Raw genomic sequence first — 14,708 nt, 5'->3', positions numbered from 1 at the left:
GTTTAAGATATTTTTGATTTAGTCCGAGGGCTTTCAGTCCTTTGAATGTAAGTGTATGCACACTTTGCTGTCTGGTATCTGCTATCGCAACTGCTATCGCACCAGATAACACGTCACAGCATCTTACGTCAGCAGCGTCACTGTGGCGTCGTGAACGCGGATTCAAACAAAAGCGGAAGAGAAGACAATGCTTAATAAAGTCTTAGTTTTTGTTATTTTTGGATCAAAATGTATTGTCGATGCTTCAAAAGAGTCTAACTAACCAAATGATGTCACATATGGACTACTTTGATGATGTTTTCATTACCTTTCTGGACGTGGACAGCAAAGTGTCCATACACTTACATTCAAAGGACCGAAAGCCCTCGGACTAAATCTAAAATATCTTAAACTGTGTCCCGAGGATGAACGGAGGTCTTACGGGTGTGGAACAACATTGGGGTGAGTCACTAATGGAAGAAATTTCATTTTTGGGTGAACTAACCCTTTAATGTGTAAAACTGAGCACAAACTATAAAAACAAAAACACCAAGGAACTAGCCTAACAAAGGGTCAGCGGAACAATTATTAACAGTTAGGCTGCCCACTAGAACATTGGCGACTTCTAAGCTCATCTTCAGTGCTTCATGTGAGCTGTAGGCAGGGGTTGGCGGTAGAGATGGAGAGATGGGCAGGATGTTCTCAGAGACATCAGAACTTTCTTTGTGGTGCCTAAAACATATATTGCGCAACCTTTTTGGGACTAAATTGTGCTGTGTCCCTCAGTTCCAGTGGCGCTGCTCATCTGTGCAGGACAATCCAGTCAGCTCTTTGGACACTGCAAACGGCACCTTTAACAAATTTTAAATAGAACCGTTACATATTTTTAATGTATTACAGTCCTTGGTGTCACAATACTTATATAGAAAATATGGACAGTTTATGGTGACAACTGTCCATATTTTTACATTCACCTTGATGATGTCCTTACCCAAATTGCCATTCGAAATTATACTGGCATGAATTAGAATTAGTGAAAATAAAAACTTACTTACCTACACAGAAAGGATGTGGTGGTTCACCAAAATGTGGTGTGATAACAGAATATTACATTTACTCAAACTGGAATGACCTTACCTTAACCCAAGCAGCATCAATGAACAAGATATTATACTTTTACTTATCTGGAAAAGGTGCACCATCTGTTGATTAAAAAATAAAAACAATAGTCAATATACTAAATATTATTTTACAAATGCCTTAGCAGCCAATGTTTTCATCAGCTCTTTAGCACTGATACCCAAACAGTACAAATAATATAGAAATAAACTCTAAGCTTCAATATAAATCTAGCTTAAATTTTAATGTGAAAAATTTGCAAACATTTAGCATTGCTATCTATATAAACGGACTAGCAATCTAATCACAACGAGGCAACAGCTAGTATGTTATGGCGCTGAACCATATACTGTACATAAAACAGACAACTGAACAGACAATTAATTAGCCTACCTTCCATAAGATCGCCGCTGCGTGACTACAGGATTTACCCTGACCCGCGACACAGGAGCACCCGGCCGTCTCAATAGTGCCGGTTGATGTAGTCAGAATCAATGCAGAGATTCAAGATTCAAGATTCAAGAGTTTTATTTGTCACATACACAGTTATATACACAATATACAACTGGCAGTGAAATGTAAACAGGTCCGCTCCATGGACAGTGCAAATAACAGTTACAAGAAATTAAAATAGAAATAGAATAAAATTAGAATAAAAAGTATTAACATAAGTAGAATTATAAATAAATCAAGTAAAAGATAAAAATAGGAAATAAGATAAAAATAAAAATATAAAAATTAAAATATAAAAATATAAAAAAAATAAGTGGATATGATAAGTGAGATAAACTGTAGACTTAGAAATAAGTGGTTAACATAAATATATATATATGTATATATAAAGAAGTATAATGTGCAAGGTTTATTACAGGTTGTTACGCAGTAACAATAGGAAAGTAAAGTGCAGTGCAATGGCAGTATGTGGATGTTAATGTTTAAACTGGATGTTTATGTGTGTGCGGGGGTGAAGGGAAGTCACGTGACTGAGTTCAGGAGTCTGATGGCCTGGGGGAAGAAACTCCTCCTGAGTCTTTCAGTCTTTGCCATCAGGCTACGGAAGCGCTTACCAGATGGCAGCAGGGTGAAGTGAGAGTTTGCAGGGTGATTAATGTCTCTGATGATTTTAGTAGCTCTACCTCTGCAGCGTTTGGTGTAGATGTCCTGCAGAGACGGGAGAGCTGAGCCTGAGATGCGCTCGGATAAGCGCACCACTCTTTGCAGGGCTTTGCAGTCGTGACTGGTGCTGTTCCCGTACCACGCTGTGATGCACTGAGTCAGGACACTTTCTATCGCCCCTCGATAGAAAGTTTTCAGGATGGCTGGTGAAACCCTGAATTTCCTCAGCTGGCGCAGGTGGTACAGTCTTTGCCTGGCTTTTTTCACCTGTGTCTGGATGTGTGTAGTCCAGGTCAGATCCTCGGAGATGTTCACACCCAGGTATTTGAAGCTGCTCACTCTCTCTACCGGTGTCCCGCTGATCATGAGAGGGGAGTATGACCGATGCTGTCTCTTCCTGAAGTCCACAATCAGTTCTTTGGTCTTGTTAACATTCAGAGAGAGACAGTTGTCCTGGCACCATGATGTCAGTTGCTCCACTTCGTCCAAGTATGCCGTCTCATTGTTGTTGGAGATGAGACCCAGAGTGAACGTCAGACTTGCTTTGGCTTGGTTGGACACCAGCCTTCATGAAAATCAGGTCATCGATGTTGTTATTGATTAACACCTTGCCAACTTTTCCACTGTGGAGGTACTGATACGCCTCAGTACTTTTGTAGTTGCGCATTGTAGACCCATCCGCACCAAGTGACAACACAAAATAATTAAATATGTCCTCGTACGTTATATGAGGCCACTTCTTCATGTCATCCTCCCACTCATGAATAGTTTGAGGGTGTGGCACTGACCTGCCATTTCGATTATGCAGCGATTTTTGGAAATGTTCCCACGACATAGTTCCCTAATTTAGTTCAGATAACGTTAGTTAGCCCAGGGAAGCGAGAAAACGGAAGTGCCGCACAAAAACCGGAAGTTGGACCCATGTTTACTTCCGCGTTCGAAAATAAGGCGAATAGATTAATGTAAGATCCCTTAACACTACCCCCAACCCTAAACATAGCCACCAATTTTATACAGAATATAAAGAGAATAAAACGTAATGGACAGAAATGTGTTGGAACATTTTTGAACGGCTAATCCTACACCTACCCTTAAACCTACCCATAACCATTTATTAAAACTACATACTTTTATTATAAATAAAAGCATAACAGACAGACAATCGCATTAATTTATTTATTGCAAAATAGGTCAAAAGCGGTAACAAAAGTAGTTCAAATGATGATGTGTTGAAGTCGCAGTCCTCTCTGGTGGTATATAATGGTTTTGTATGAGGTAGTGCAGAATGTAAGTTATTAATCAATGAAAATTCACTCTGTGAAGCAGGCGCGTGTTTCCTATTTCAAATACAAATTGACTGAAACACGGCATGTCACAATCTGTGACGAAGCAGGCGAGAGCCTGGAACGTTCAATGCCACTGCTGTAAATCATTTCGTAGCCTAATGCTTCATGAGGGCGCGATTTTTTGGGGGATTTGACGTTTACGGTCGCTGCTGTGAATGGAGATGAAGATCATTGGATAAAGGGCTGAATTTGGATCTGTTCCTCGCAAACATATGGATTGTAAAGATTTGGATTACAGCGAACGGATACAATTTTGTGAATTTATGTTGTGTTGTGGTGTATCTTATGATCGTCAGTTGCTGAATAGGAGAAAACGCCTTTTTTGTCTTACGGCAAACAAGCTAAATACTACAAAATGGTTAAACGATTGCAGAAAGGTTATTCATAGCAGAATAGCAGAATTGAATTTTCACATGAACATTTGTTGTAGCAATCAGGGGATGCAAGGGTTGTGAATGCCTTGTATACACGTACAGATAATTTGTAACGGGTAAGAAAGATCTACGAATGATGTGTAAGACATTCACAAGTGATGAATAATCTACACTTTATGTTCTAAATTCCCTATATGGGTATCCAGGAAGGACTTTTATTATGAAACGTGTATGCCGCTAGGTGACGTTAGTTTCCGCTATTCCGCTATTGTGTTGACTTTCACTTTCACCAGCCGTTTGCTCCGCCATTTCTACAGGTGTTAATGTGCGTGATTGAATGTAAGTTTATTTAATTATACACAGTTATAAGTGATGCATGTTCATTACATTGTTGTGTCAAATATTCAGCTGGTGCAATCGAACTTGACCTGTGCTATGTTATAATATGAGAGCTATATATGGTAATTCGCGTGCATATGTTCGCCGCTGTTAATCCCCTCTCTGTGACGTTGGTACATGTATAACATGTCAGTATTAAGTTGGTGTTTATGTTTATGTAAATCAAAGTTATTAGACATACACTGATGTGTATTATTATTCTGTTTATTTCAGAAAGACCACATTTAATACCTCTTGTATCACGAGTGTACAACTGGATGATGAAAATGTATGTGGAGAATACATTATATAAAGAGTTGAACAGTTCCCTGTCTCCTGTCACGCTTCTTACCGGAGCCCCGTAGTGGATGAGCATTCGACTACCTATATTCAAATACAGTCCCCAATACTTTAGATTAGGGGATGCAGAAAGGGTTGTAAATGCCTTGTATACACGTACAGATCATTTGTAATGGGTAAGAAAGATCTACGAATGATGTGTAAGACATTCACAAGTGATGAATAGTCTACACTTTAGATTAGGGCAGTGTTGGCGCTGTGGTGGGGCATTCGAGGGCCGTGCCCCCCCTAGCAGTCATTGATGCCCCTCCTACCAAAAGCCATGGCGTGTGTCCCAAAAAAATATCCCTTTTATTATTATTCTTTCAATAACAGTAGCCGCGTTTCCATTACAGATTTGCGCAAAAACATTTGCAATATTTTTTAAATGTCAATAAAAAAACTATTGCGAAATGACAGAGTTTCCATTAACCGACATTATGCGACTAAAACTTTTTTTTTTTTCCTCTTGCAATAAGTCATTCCAAAAATTATGCCACGGGTGTTGGTAGGTTTATGTATATCCCAGCCACCGCGTCGGAGACGTAGGCATGTTATCCAATTAAGCATTAATGGTAAGGAAAGCGCCTTATAGCCACTTGAGCGTGTGAGGACAGAGACAGAGGAATCTTATGCAAGTAAAAGTTTATTTAGAATCACCAGCGAGAATGATAGAGTCTAAATCCAATCTGGGTCTCAGAAAACTCAGATGTTGAGGCACAATCCAGAACGGTCTCAGGAACTCAGATGTTGATGCATACTCCAGAATGGGTCTCAGGAACTCAGGTGTTGATGCACAATCCAGAACGTTCTCAGGAACTCAGATGTTGATGCATAATCCAGAATGGATCTCAGGGACTCAGATGTTGATGCACAGTCCAGAATGTATCTCACGAACTCAGAACAGTGAGGAGTACCGCTCACGCCCAAAACGGATCTTGTCTAAAAAACGAGACACACCGAAGAGCAGGAAAAAACATAAAAAAAATTTCACTGATGTGTACAGTACCGAGTTCCAGGAGTTGTCAGCCCCAGTCTAAAAACAAGACTCGCTGACAGAAGATGAATCCGACTAGTCCGTAAGGAAATAATCCACAAGGAAGCGTCACACAGTGTACTCACAATAATGCAATCAGGGATAACGAGGAGGGAGGAGACAGAGTGCACACATGGAACACAAAAGGTAAACAAACAAAAAGAGCAATCGATCACACCGGAATCCTGACAGTACCCCTCCCCCCACGGCCGGCACTGGACGGACCAGGGAGAGACTCACCCTGTCGTCGACGGAGATCCTCGATCAGACCGGGATCAGACCGGGGTCCAGAATGTCCCGAGCCGGTACCCAGCACCTCTCCTCCGGACCGTACCCCTCCCAGTCCACAAGATACTGAAAACATCTACCCCTGCGGCGAACATCTAGTAATCTCCTGACCGAGTAGGCAGGAGAACCATCCACTAGTTGAGGGGCGGGGGGTTTGGGGGTAGAGACAGGGGGATTAATGGAGGCAAAAATCACTGGTTTAACCCTGGATACATGAAAAACAGGGTGAACCCGACCAAGAGAAAGAGGTAACTTAAGCTTAACTGCCACTGGACTGACGACCTTAACAATACTGAATGGCCCAAGGAATCTCGGAGCCAGCTTACGAGATGACTCACGAAGAGGCAGATCCCTGGAAGAAAGCCAAACCTTTTGTCCACAGATATAATGAGGAGGAGGTCGCCGGTGACGGTCAGCCGCAGCCTTGGTTCGTCGGAAGACCATGTGACCTAAAAACGTGGTTAATCAGAACCTGAGCCATCTCTTTGGCAGAAGGGAGTTTGGGCAGGGGAATGAAATGGACCGCTTTAGAAAAGCGATCCACCACAGTCAATATGACAGTGTTACCATCGGACGCCGGTAAGCCAGTGACAAGATCAAGGGCTATGTGTGACCAGGGGCGGGAGGGCACGGGCAAAGGTTTAAGCAGACCAACGGATGGTTGATGAGAGGCCTTATTACAAGCACAAACCTGACAGGCTAATACAAACTGTCTGACGTCATGTCCCATAACGGGCCACCAAAAATGTTGACGGACGGCTGCCAACGTTCTCCGAACACCAGGATGGCCGACAAACTTGGATTCATGACACCACCGGATGACATCAGAACGTAACGCCTCGGGAACCCACAGACGACCCACCGGGCACCCCTCTGGAACTTCCACCCCTCGTCCGGCCTCCCTCACCCGCCGCTCGATGCCCCAGGCGACCGCCCCGACCACCCTCCTCTCCGGGAGAATGGTCTCGGGCCGATCGGGTTCCAAACCACCGAACAGACGGGAGAGAGCGTCAGGCTTAACGTTCTTAGAACCCGGCCGGTACGAGAGGGTGAAGTTAAAACGGTCAAAAAAGAGCGCCCAGCGAGCCTGTCTGGATGTTAATTTCCTGGCCGAACGGATGTACTCTAAGTTCTTGTGATCCGTCCAGACCAGGAAGGGCTCCGAGGCTCCCTCCAACCAGTGACGCCACTCACCCAAAGCCAGTCTAACCGCCAGCAGCTCCCGATTACCTATGTTGTAATTACGTTCTGCTGGGTTTAACCGGTGAGAAAAAAAAGCGCACGGATGCACTTTCCCGTCAATAGGTGATCGCTGAGACAAAACGGCGCCTACCCCGACATCAGAAGCATCTACCTCAACTATAAACTGGTGAGCCGGATCAGGAATAGAAAGTACAGGCGCAGAGATGAACCGGGACCTTAATTCATCAAAGGCTTTCTGAGCTTCATTATTCCAACGGAAACCTACTTTAGTGGAGGTAAGAGCAGTAAGGGGTTTAGCGATCTGACCAAAATTTCTGATAAAACGCCGGTAAAAATTGGCGAATCCCAGAAAACGCTGTAACTCCTTACGTGTGTCGGGTACTGGCCAATCAGCGACCGCTTTAATCTTAGCAGAATCGAGGCGAATTTTCCCAGCGGCGATAACAAAACCCAAGAACGTAACCGACTGCTTGTGGAATTCGCACTTCTCCGCCTTGACAAATAACTGATTCTCTAATAGCCGTTGTAAGACTAGGCGAACATGCTGGGTGTGTATCTGCATAGAAGGGGAGAAGATGAGAATGTCATCTAGATACACAAAGACAAATTTGTTAATCATGTCTCCCAACACTTCATTAACCATAGTCTGGAAGACAGCAGGTGCGTTCGCAAGTCCGAACGGTAGAACTGAGTATTCCCAGTGGCCCGAGGGTGTATTAAATGCTGTTTTCCACTCATCGCCCTCTCTTATACGAACCAAGTGATAAGCGTTGCGCAGATCTAACTTGGTGAAGACACAAGCTCCCTGTAATAATTTGAACGCGGTCGACATTAATGGTAAGGGGTATTTATTCTAAACAGTAATGTCGTTTAAACCTCTATAATCAATACACGGACGAAGGGAGCCGTCTTTTTTCTTAACAAAGAAAAAACCTGCCCCGGCAGGGGAGGTGGAGCGGCGAATGAGACCGGCGGCAAGGGCTTCATTAATGTATTTGTCCATGGCCTCTCTTTCTGGACCCGAAAGGGAAAAAACGCGACCCTTCGGCGGAAAAGTACCTGGGGGGAGATCGATAGCACAATCATACGACCGGTGAGGAGGCAGAGACGTAGCTCGAGCCTTACTGAACACCCGATCCAGATCAGAATACTCCGCCGGGACCCCCGCGAGATCGACCGCAGGAATCTGTAAAACAGGAAAAACGGAATCAGAAGGAGCAGGACCAAGACAAGATACATGACAAGACGGTGACCAAGACAATACAAGACTATTCTGCCAATCAACGTGAGGATTGTGTTTAATCAACCAGTCATGCCCTAAAATGATGGGTGACTGGGAAGAATGTAACAAAAAAAAATTGAAATCCTCACGATGATTGCCAGAAACAAAAAGACTTACAGAGGGGGTGCAATGAGTGATCTGAGACAGACAGTCAGTTAGAGTTACCGCAGGAATACCCCAAGACTCAGCAAGAGAAGCGTCCATAAAACTCGCCTCAGCACCGGAGTCCAGCAAAGCCTGAGAGTGGAACATAGAGTTATTATAGCTGATGGAAACCGTCAACATGGTACGAGACCCGGAAGAAAAGTCGAGATGAGAAACGCCCACCGATACTCCCGGGATTACCGGCGGGCGGAACCTTTTGCTGGGCAGTTGAGAACCTTATGCCCCGGCTTCCCACAGTACAGACAGAGACCATTGACAAAACGATGTTGTTTCTCCTCTGCGGTAAGCCGGAGCCGACCCAGTTGCATTGGCTCTACCGAAGAGGAAGATGGAGAAGTATCATCGCTCACACCCAGTGAAGGATCGGAGAAAAGGTGGTGAAACGAGCAGCGAATCCTCCGCTGTCTGTGGCGAGCCTCGACTCGGAGAGCCAAATCGATAACTCCTTCTAGAGATGTGGGAAGATCTTGTGATGCGATCTCATCTTGAATGCTTTCATTGAGACCTCTTAAAAACTGCGCTTTCTGTGCTGTATCGTTCCACCCGCTGGATACAGCGAGGGTCCTGAACTTAATCGCATAATCAGTAACAGTAGACTTATCCTGAGTGAGAAGGATCAATGCGGCAGCCGCTAGGTCGCCTTGAACACTGCGATCAAAAAGCTGGGTCATCTTGGAGCGCAAGGTTTCAAACGTAACACAGCAAGGGTCCTTGGCTCCCCAGACCGCCATTCCCCAGTCTCGCGCTCTGCCCGTTAAAAGTGTAAGGACATAGGCAACCTTCGATACCTCAGACGCGAACCTCCGAGGCTGGAGCGCAAAAACTAGGGAGCATTGATCAAGAAAAGCTTTGCAAGACTTAATATCCCCATCGTAGGTGGGTGGGTTAATCACTTGGGGTTCTGGTCCGGAGCTACTCTGAATCTCAGCAGGTGGTATATGGACTTCTCTTTCACCGACTGCGCCACCTGTTCTAACCTATTGTGGATCTCGGTGAGACGGGCCGAAAGTAACTGAAAGTCATGTGAAGCGGAGTTGAGTAGAGAAGAATGCTGGTGTAATCTCGCCCCCTGCTGGCCCAAGGCCGCTTGGAAAGAGTCTCCGCTCACCTGTGAGGACAGAGACAGAGGAATCTTATGCAAGTAAAAGTTTATTTAGAATCACCAGCGAGAATGATAGAGTCTAAATCCAATCTGATGCATACTCCAGAATGGGTCTCAGGAACTCAGGTGTTGATGCACAATCCAGAGCGGTCTCAGGAACTCAGATGTTGATGCATACTCCAGAATGGGTCTCAGGAACTCAGGTGTTGATGCACAATCCAGAACGTTCTCAGGAACTCAGATGTTGATGCATAATCCAGAATGTATCTCAGGGACTCAGATGTTGATGCACAGTCCAGAATGTATCTCACGAACTCAGAACAGTGAGGAGTACCGCTCACGCCCAAAACGGATCTTGTCTAAAAAACGAGACACACTGAAGAGCAGGAAAAAACATAAAAAAATTTTCACTGATGTGTACAGTACCGAGTTCCAGGAGTTGTCAGCCCCAGTCTAAAAACAAGACTCGCTGACAGAAGATGAATCCGACTAGTCCGTAAGGAAATAATCCACAAGGAAGCGTCACACAGTGTACTCACAATAATGCCGGGAGAGAGAGCTGAAGCCGAGGTGTACATAATTCCTCACTGAGTCCTGGAGACAAAACATAGTGGAGAACAAGAAACATGATCAAAGACCAACAAAAGTCACACACGGCATGGCAGCGAACACCCGGGAGAAACACAACGAACGCGCACAGAACACAGCACACCCGGACCTAAAATAGAGGGAAACAAACACACAACAGCTGTGGAAAACAATCAGGGATAACGAGGAGGGAGGAGACAGAGTGCACACATGGAACACAAAAGGTAAACAAACAAAAAGAGCAATCGATCACACCGGAATCCTGACAGAGCGGCACTTGAGGGTGTTTCTCCCTCATATCTGATTCAAGGTCTTGATAAATTGTGGCAATTCATTGTTTAGAATCCAGTATTCCTGTAATTCTGTTGTCTTTTATGAGTTTAATAAAGAACACGTTGTCTTCTGTCTGTGTCAGAATGATCGATGGTACGGTGACGCGCATCTGTCACATCATGTATTGGCCTATTATTTTTTCCCCACTATTTTTTTCCAATTTTGTTGTAATAACGAGATGTTATGTCATTAAAATAGACTGTGAAGTTTGGATTTTTCCCTTAGGCATAGTGTAACCACTTAAAATAGCCTACTCCGTCATTTATGGTATTGTAGTATATATTGTAGTATGCAACGTGTTGTAGAATATTTGAGTTTATTTATTATTATTATTACTATAGGCTATGTGCATATTTATTTAGAACATTTAGTTAATTACCGTTCCCCTGTCGGCTTAGTCACCGCGAGAGAAGGGCGAAATGTTTAATTTGCATGGTGGTAGGCTAACTCAAAGTTGTTGTTTTTTTACCACTTCGTTATTTTGGCTCGGAATTTCGTTTGCTGGAAATATGAAGTTAATTTAGAAATGCTTTTGAAATGAAAAGCTTTCGTTTTAATAAACAAAATACATTTTTGAAATGAAGACAGCGTTTGGAGTGGAGTGCAAAATAATCTGTTCCCTGAGTCCACGGCCTTTGTTGGTATTGTGTGTACACAAATAAAGTAGACAGTTTATAGTTTATAATTATGTCTTGCACTTATCTGTATGGCTGAAAATGACGGAGTGTGAATTGTTTCCGCTGTCATAAAGGAAAAAATGCGTGGGCACTTTCGTCGGACAGAGGGCCTATTTAGTTTCATATTATGTTTAATTATTAGCCTTTAACATTATTTTTTAATTAACTAATTGTCTGTATATTTAATAAATAAGAAGCAAACCAAGATCGTCGGGAATGGATTGACGTGGATAATGTTTTCCTGTTTCCTTTACACAATTAAACAGAATTGTCAAATATTCATGTTATATGAGCAGAACTAAACTTTATTTTGGGGAAATAATAGATTCCTGACCACTTTTGCAGTCTATAGGCCTTATAGAGAGTTTCTCTATAAAGCACAGTCTTGTGTGTAATGGAGATTCCAAAGCACTCTTCTTTGGTCAGAACCACGGCAATCGCGGACAGGTCCGTCCTATATGCACCGAAACTATTTACAATGCAACAAAATATTTAAAGAGCATCAAGCTATTAAAATCTCTATTATGTAAGAACAGACAATATAACAGGATATTAGTCAGTCGTTTTAATGAGGTTAAACAGTGATTTGATTACGTTTTTAACTTAAGGACCACCCACAATTGGTCTGGCTCTGGCCCATCCAAAACTGGAATCCTGGCGCCGTGCCTGATTAATATAATATTAATAATAAAACGTGTTTCGCTTTTTTATTGCATTTCTGCTGTGTTGGACTATGATGTCGCCACTACATCAAAATATTTCTCAAACGGCAGTGCCCCCCCGCCGATGACCCAATACCCCTCCTGTAGATCTGCTCTGGAGCCGACTCTGGATTAGGTGACGCAGAAACGGTTGTAAATGCCTTGTATACTCGTACAGATCATTTGTAACGGGTAAGAAAGATCTACGAATGATGTGTAAGACATTCACAAGTGATGAATAGTCTACACTTTAGATTAGGGGACGCAGAAAGGGTTGTAAATGCCTTGTATACACGTACAGATCATTTGTAACGGGTGAGAAAGCTTTGTAAATGATTTATTCATGAGTTTACAACATCATCTATAACAGGTGTTGAACACTTTGTAGTGTGTACTTTAATGTAAATGCTGACTGGTGAGGGTATAGACAACTGTCTTCTCTGACACACACACTGCATGAAAAGTGGGATTTTCAACCCCGTAAACGCCTGTATACTCCCGGATATCTCCCTAATTTTCGGCAGTTTTCGACAATTTAGAGGCAGCGAACGTCGCGTTCGTCTGTGCCACAAATTGTCGTAAACGAACCATGACGTAGGTGGAGAGCCCCCCCTGAGACCGCGCGGAGGTGCGACGCCTCTAATTAGCATATGAATAGCAGCGAAACCAGAGAGTCAACGGCCAGACTTGAATTTACTCACTCACTATTGGCTGAAGCCACTATAATTTAAAAAAGAAAAATCCCTCGTGATTGGTTGGCAGATCACTGCAAACCAATCATTATTGGTCCCCCTGGCTCATTATAAATGTAAACCCCAATAATAATAATAAATATATAATTTATGTTGTAATAATTTGTTTTATTTTAATGTTATTGTGCTATGAAGTATTCATACCATCAAGGAATATATGGGAAAATTATACGGACCGTGCCGTTTATTCAAAGAAAGAGCTTCATTTATAAAACACAGCTGTTTATTCAAAGAAAGAGCTTTATTGTTAAACACACAACTATGTACAGTGCAGCAGTAATGTCTCGTAATGTAATGTAAAGTTCGGCGTGCTCCAGGCTGCGAGAGGGCGGTGGCCGCACAATCCATCCAGACACCCCGTCAACAAAGCCGTCTTCCTCGTCAAACATGAGTTCAATGGTCGCGGACTTCCAAATGTCCACCTCATCCAGCACACTCTCGCTTCCAGCAACTGTAATACAATCCATAAAGACAATAAGCAACCTGAAAAATACTCACATTGACAAAAAACGGATCTAATTTAATAAATCTTACCCTTTTTCTTCTTGATCGACTCCGAGCTAAACTTCGCAGTTTCCGCCTGCGATGTAAGTTCAGGTTGTTTGTATCTGAAGCTCCGGCGTGTCGATTCATAATACGTCTTACAGGCAGCTGGAAAACAATTACATGAGACTGGTATTAATAAAAACAGTCACGGTAAAATTAAACAAGGAATGAGAAACACATTAGAAGTTACTTACACACAATTTCGTCGTGATCAGCGGTTAAATCTGGACTCGCGGAAATCGCTCCAAGCAGATAAGAGCTCACGGCTTCGTTATGAGGCGAGGATAGTCTGTGAAAACAAAATGTGCAGTTTTAAGCTCAGATCTATTAACGCATCCATTTCCTTATACAGCTGAATAAAAGCATATTCTTTAAATCGTAACGTTACATTACCCATGCTCTGGTTCATAGCGCCTGCAGTTTGCCTCAGAGTTGTGAAGACGAAGACAGCTGAAAATTAGTCGTAAAGTTAGCCGCGTATCTCCATGCAGAGGAGTTGAAGGGGAGCTGAAGGCGAAATGGCGTCCTGTCGTTGTTGATCACGAAAAAGCAAAGCAGCAAAAACACAAAGCAAAAAGAGTCCAAGGGTCCGTCCACACGGAGACGCGTATCACTGTATACGTATAAATTTTTTTATCGTATTGGCGTTTCGCCCACACGGATCCGGCGTTTTGGGAGACTGAAACCGCTATTTTTTGAAACCGGGTCCTAAAGTGGATACATCTGAAAACGACACCCTTGCGGTTTCGTGTATACGGCCAATCCGTCTATTTTGTGAAACGATGATGTCATCACAGCACGTCCTGCGCAGGGAAGACTTAAAGGGGATACAACTACGGGCACTGGGCATGCGCACATCAATACTGCGTTGTTTAATTACTGTATTTGCATTATTATAAGGGTATGTTTAGGGTTGGGATAGGTGTATGTGTTAATAAAACACATCTGGTAAGTAGCAAATTTATTTATTGTTATTTTATTGTGAGATTTTACCTCACCTCCGACTGTTGCCGTACCCCTTCTAGCCACAACTCTTCTTCTCCGTTTTTAGTGTATTTCTGTGGCAGAATTACAGTGCCACATACTGGCCTGGCATGTATACTACATCGTTTTGAGCCGTTTTCATGCTCTCGTGTGTCCGCTGATATATCTTGAAACGAGGAAAAAAAAAAGATTGGATAGGGAAAGTTCTGGCTTCGTGTGGACATGGCCCAAAACACGTCTGTTTAAAGCTCGTCTTCAAGTTTTGTACGCGTCATGGCCATGACCTGTGTGTGTGTGTGTGTGTCTGCCTGCACAGATGTGTGTGTGTGTGTGTGTGAGAGAGAGAGAGAGAGAGAGAGAGAGAGAGAGAGAGAGAGAGAGAGAGAGAGAGAGAGAGAGA

Source organism: Gobio gobio (genome assembly GCF_949357685.1).
Source record: "Gobio gobio genome assembly, chromosome: 24".
Lineage (NCBI taxonomy): Eukaryota > Metazoa > Chordata > Actinopteri > Cypriniformes > Gobionidae > Gobio > Gobio gobio.
The sequence above is the reverse complement of the archived record's forward strand: the minus strand, read 5'-3'. Positions refer to the sequence as shown.